A 5,214-nucleotide genomic window follows, 5' to 3' on the forward strand; every position below is an offset into this window, starting at 1 on the left:
AAAGAGGAGAGGACAACAGAAAAAAAAAGAACCTTATTGAAGAAATAATGGCTTGGGCATTTTCAAATTTGGTGAGAACAGTAAACCCAAAGATCCAAAACATTTAATAAGTTTCATGCACTAGAAGCATGGAGAAAACTACACTAAGGTAATCAAATTAGTAATCAAATTACTAAAAAACAATAATAAAATCGCAAGAGCAGTCAGAAAGATAACACTTACTATTTTTTGTCATAAGGATGACAGTATGTTACCTACCAGAAACAATGTAAGTGAAAAGGTAATGGAACTATGTTGTTATTTTATTAATATTATTTTATTTTTTATTAAACAACATCATCTTTATTTTCCATACCTTTATTTCAGAACAACAAAAATACACAACATCCAATGTTGTTGTCAAAGCAGAGAGAGACTAGGGCTTCAGGTCCTTGTTTCCTGCATTAGACATAAGGACAGGAGGGAAAAACCACCAGATATCAGCAGAGGGAGCCAGGTGGGATGGGCCACTCAAAGTTGTGAAGGGAGCCATGGGGACATTATACAGAGGGCACAAGGCTTCCAAGTATAAATTCCTAATCTACTTCCTTTATGCGAGACACATCCGCATCACACTCAGGAGGTGGGAACCTCATCAGGAATGGCAGCACTGGATTCCTCTGCTGCCACTTCATCTTCATTGAAACCTGGACCCAGCCTGATCTTGCAGTGGATGCCACTGGTGTGGGTCTGGGGATCCTTGAGGGAGATGCCAGAAGACAGCAGTGTGGTTTCAAACAGCAGCACCAACAGGTCCTTGACAGCCTGGCTGTGCTTGTCTGCCTCAGCCTTCTAAAGCAGTGTCTCCACAGTGGGGTGGTCGAGGCTGATCTCCAAGAGCTTTTTGGCCATCATGTAGCCCACCACAGAGCTGTCCCGAAGTGCCTGGGCTTTCATGATCCACCCCATGTTGGCTTCCAGCTGTAGGTGCTGGTCACAATGTAGCAGTTTGAAGACACAAGCCTATTGGAGATAGCCACTTTCTAAAACCTCCTAAGATTTATTTCATGAGCTTGCAGAGGTTCTCAAACTTCACTTTGCTTTCCTCCATTTTTTCTCCTCCTCTTCCTCAGGTAGCTTCAGACTCTCCTTGGTAACTGAGACCAGGCTCTTCCCATCAAACTCCTTGAGCTGCTGCATGCAGTGGGCTTGGTCATGTACACCTCCTCAAAGCCCTGCTTCCATCCTCGCTCCAGAAAGCAGAGTTGGCAGCCTGCTCTCTGCTGTCATCAGTGATGTCATAGGCGGACTTCTGTGTCTCCTTCATGTGAGAGACATAATCTGATGGAAATTTCATCTAATTTCCAGACTGGAAGGCATGAAAACACAGCAGCTCAAACAGACATAGCTGGTTAGTGGAGTCCTCATGGGCTCTAAGCTTTAGGTTTCTAGAGAATGCCTCATAGAATTTCTTCTAGTTGTCCTTGTCTTCTGCCAGCACAGAGAAGAGCTCAAGATACTTTTTTCTTTCTTTTTTTTTTTTGTTTTTTTGGTTTGTTTTGTTTTTGAAGAGGAGTCTCTGTTGCCCAGGCTGGAGTGCAGTGGCCTGATCTCAGCTCACTGCAACCTTTGCCTCCTGGGTTCAAGTGATTCTCCTGACTCAGCCTCCCAAGTAGCTGGAATTACAGGTATGCACCACCATGCCTGGCTAATTTTTGTATTTTCAGTTGAGATGGCATTTCACCATGTTGACCTGGCTGGTCTCGATCTCCTGGCCTCAAGTGATCCACCCGCCTTGGCCTGAGTTTACAGGAGTGAGCCACCGTGCCTGGCCTCAAGGCATTACTTAACAATGTTTTTGCAAATGACTTTCAAGATTTTTCTGTGCTGGAGCACTTCTTGGGAGATGATCCAGGGCAGAGCTTCAAAATCAACAGTACTACACATCAAGCTGAGATATTGTGGTATCACCTCCTCACAGTTGTCCATGGTGAACTCACAATCGATAACAGACTTTGACGTTGTTCTTTTTCTTCTTCTTATCAAAGAGGTCAAAGGGAGCCCCTGAGAAGCGATGAACAGCAATGCCCTGAATTCCAATTGACCTTCTACGGAGAAGCACTTGAACACCAAGTGGACTTCCTAGTCATTAGTGAGGCTTTTGTAGAATTCTCCATACTCTTCCTGGGTAATGTCATCAGAGTTTCTGGTGCAGATAGGCTTGGTCTCATTTAGTTCTTCCTGAAGGATATATTTCTCCTTAATCTTCATGGTTTTCTTTTTCTTATCTTTACTACTGTCATTCTCCTCATCTGAACCCATATCTTCAATCCTGAGCTTTTCCTCCTCACCTTTATCTTCCTCTTCTTTCTCTCCTTTCTCTTTCTCTGTCTCACTGTCACTGATTTTCTTCTTTCATTCATTCCTTCTCCAAATAAAGAGTGATGGGATAGCGTATGAACTGAGATTGCTTCTTCACTACTTCTTTGAGCTGCCTCTGTTCTAAGTACTGTCTAGTCTTCTTTAAGGTGGAGGATCACTTTGGTACCCCAGCCAATGGGCTCACTGTGGTCAGCACCTACAGCGAAGGAATGCCCCGCAGAAGAGTGACTCCCAGGAAAGCTGTTCATCATTGCTGTGCTTTGAGATCACAACCACTTTCTCTGCACAATAAAAGCCAGGTAGGCACAATAAAAGCCAAAACCAAATTGCCCAATCATGGATATGCGTGCACCAGCCTGAAGAGCCTCCATAAATGCTTTAGTACCAGACTTGGCAATGGTTCCCAAATTATTTATTAAATCAGGCTTGGACATACCAATGCCTGTGCCCAGCAAGTCAGGATGTGTTCCTGAGGGTTGGGGATGATGTCAATATTTAGCTCTTCACCACTGTCTAACTTGGAAGGCTCTCATAGTAAATCTTGTTCAAGGCATCAGATGCACTAGAAATCTCTTCCAAAGGAAAATCTCCTTGTTGAAATAGAAGGTATTGATGATGAGAGACATGGGTTTGGCAATTAATGCCTGAAAAGTGCAAATCTCTACCTCCTCCTCTTCATCAGGCATGATAAAAGGAAAAGGATTATAAGTAACAGAGAGCAAGGGCACTGCATGCCCGAGATGCACGCAGCACCAAGGCTGCATGAGGAACACTACTGGAACAACATATTTAAAATACTAGGAGAAAAAAACAGCATCTTAGAATGTTAAACTCAGTGAATATATCTTTCAAAAGTAAAGGCAAAAATAAACACTTACTTTCGATGCCAACCATGAAAGAATTCACCAGCAGACCCACACGAGAAAAAATGTTGGAAGTATGCCTTTAGGCAGGTAGGAAATGATGTAAGATGAAGAGATGGGTCTACACAAGAGTCAGTAGCAGAAATGGTAACTACATGGGTAATTATACGAGATAATTTTCTTATTTTAAGGCTCTTGGAAAGATAATAAGCCAATAATGATTTAAAGTGAGGTTTATGACATATGTATAGGTAAATATATAATAATATCAGATCAGGACAGAAGAAAAAGAAGTATACAATTGTAATTTCTTAAACTATACTAGAAGTAGTATAATATCTCTGGAAAGAATACTATAAGTTAAACATGAATACCAACAATCCTAAAGCATCACTAAAACCACAAGATAGAGCAAGCGCTAATAAGTCACAGAGAAGATAAAATGGAATAATAAAGAGTATTGAATTACTTCAAAAGCAATTACAAAAAGAGAAAAAGGGAAAACAATCAAATAAAAAAACAGATGGGAGAAATAGAAAACAAAATCTAGATGTTAAACCTACACATATCAGCAATTATAGTAGCTAAAAACAGTTTAAGCATCCCAGTTAAAAGGCAGAGATAACCAAGTTGGATTTAAAAAAGTAAGATACTACTACATGCTGCCTGGAAGAAACATACCGTAAATTTTAAAAATAGACCAAAAGGTGGCAAAATGGAAAAATATACCATGCTAATCCTGAAGAAAAGAGAGCTGGAGTGGATGTGTTTTTATCTGACAAACAGATTTCAGAGAAATCAAACAAATTCAAATAAAGAAACCTGATAAAGTTTTCTCATGAAAATGGATGCAATTACATTTATTGATTTGTGTGTATTGAACCAGCCTTGCATCCCAGGGATGAAGCCCACTTGATCATGGTGGATAAGCTTTTTGATGTGCTGCTGGATTCGGTTTGCCAGTATTTTATTGAGGATTTTTGCATCAATGTTCATCAAGGATATTAGTCTAAAATTCTCTTTTTTGGTTGTGTCTCTGCCCAGCTTTGGTATCAGGATGATGCTGGCCTCATAAAATGAGTTAGGGAAGATTCCCTCTTTTTCTATTGATTGGAATAGTTTCAGAAAGAATGGTCCCAGTTCCTCCTTGTACCTCTGGTAGAATTCGGCTGTGAATCCATCTTGTCCTGGACTCTTTTTGGTTGGTAAGCTATTGATTATTGCCACAATTTCAGAGCCTGTTATTGGTCTATTCAGAGAGTCAACTTCTTCCTGGTTTAGTCTTGGGAGGGTGTATGTGTCGAGGAATTTATCCATTTCTTCTAGATTTTCTAGTTTATTTGTGTAGAGGTGTTTGTAGTATTCTCTGATGATAAATATTTTTTATTGCATCTATTTGATTCTTCTCTCTTTTCTTCTTTAGTAGTCTTGCTAGTGGTCTATCAATTTTGTTGATCCTTTCAAAAAACCAGCTCCTGGATTCATTAATTTTTTGAAGGGTTTCTTGTGTCTCTATTTCCTTCAGTTCTGCTCTGATTTTAGTTATTTCTTGCCTTCTGCTAGCTTTTGAATGTGTTTGCTCTTGCTTCTCTAGTTCTTTTAACTGTGATGTTAGGGTGTCAATTTTTGATCTTTCCTGCTTTCTCTTGTGGGCATTTACTGCTATAATTTCCCTCTACACACTGCTTTGAATGTGTCCCAGAGATTCCGGTATGTTGTGTCCTTGTTCTCGTTGGTTTCAAAGAACATCTTTATTTCTGCCTTCATTTCGTTATGTACCCAGTAGTAATTCAGGAGCGGGTTGTTCAGTTTCCACGTAGTTGAGCGGTTTTGAGTGAATTTCTTAATCCTGAGTTCTAGTTTGATTGCACTGATTTTAATCAAAATCTGAGCAAATACAAACATCTTTTTGAAGGGTAATTCATCATGACCAAGTTTTTCTTCCCCAAATATGCAAAGTTGGTTTATCATTTGAAGATTAATGTATTCG

General features: G+C 40.1%; 1 pseudogene; it reads right to left on the reverse strand.

Moving 5' to 3' along the window:
- Positions 1-539: 539 nt before the first annotated feature.
- Positions 540-3,047, reverse strand: LOC101138871 (heat shock protein HSP 90-beta-like; annotated as a pseudogene).
- Positions 3,048-5,214: the final 2,167 nt, after the last annotated feature.

The sequence above is a fragment of the Gorilla gorilla genome, chromosome 8 (assembly GCF_029281585.2).
Source record: "Gorilla gorilla gorilla isolate KB3781 chromosome 8, NHGRI_mGorGor1-v2.1_pri, whole genome shotgun sequence".
NCBI lineage: Eukaryota > Metazoa > Chordata > Mammalia > Primates > Hominidae > Gorilla > Gorilla gorilla.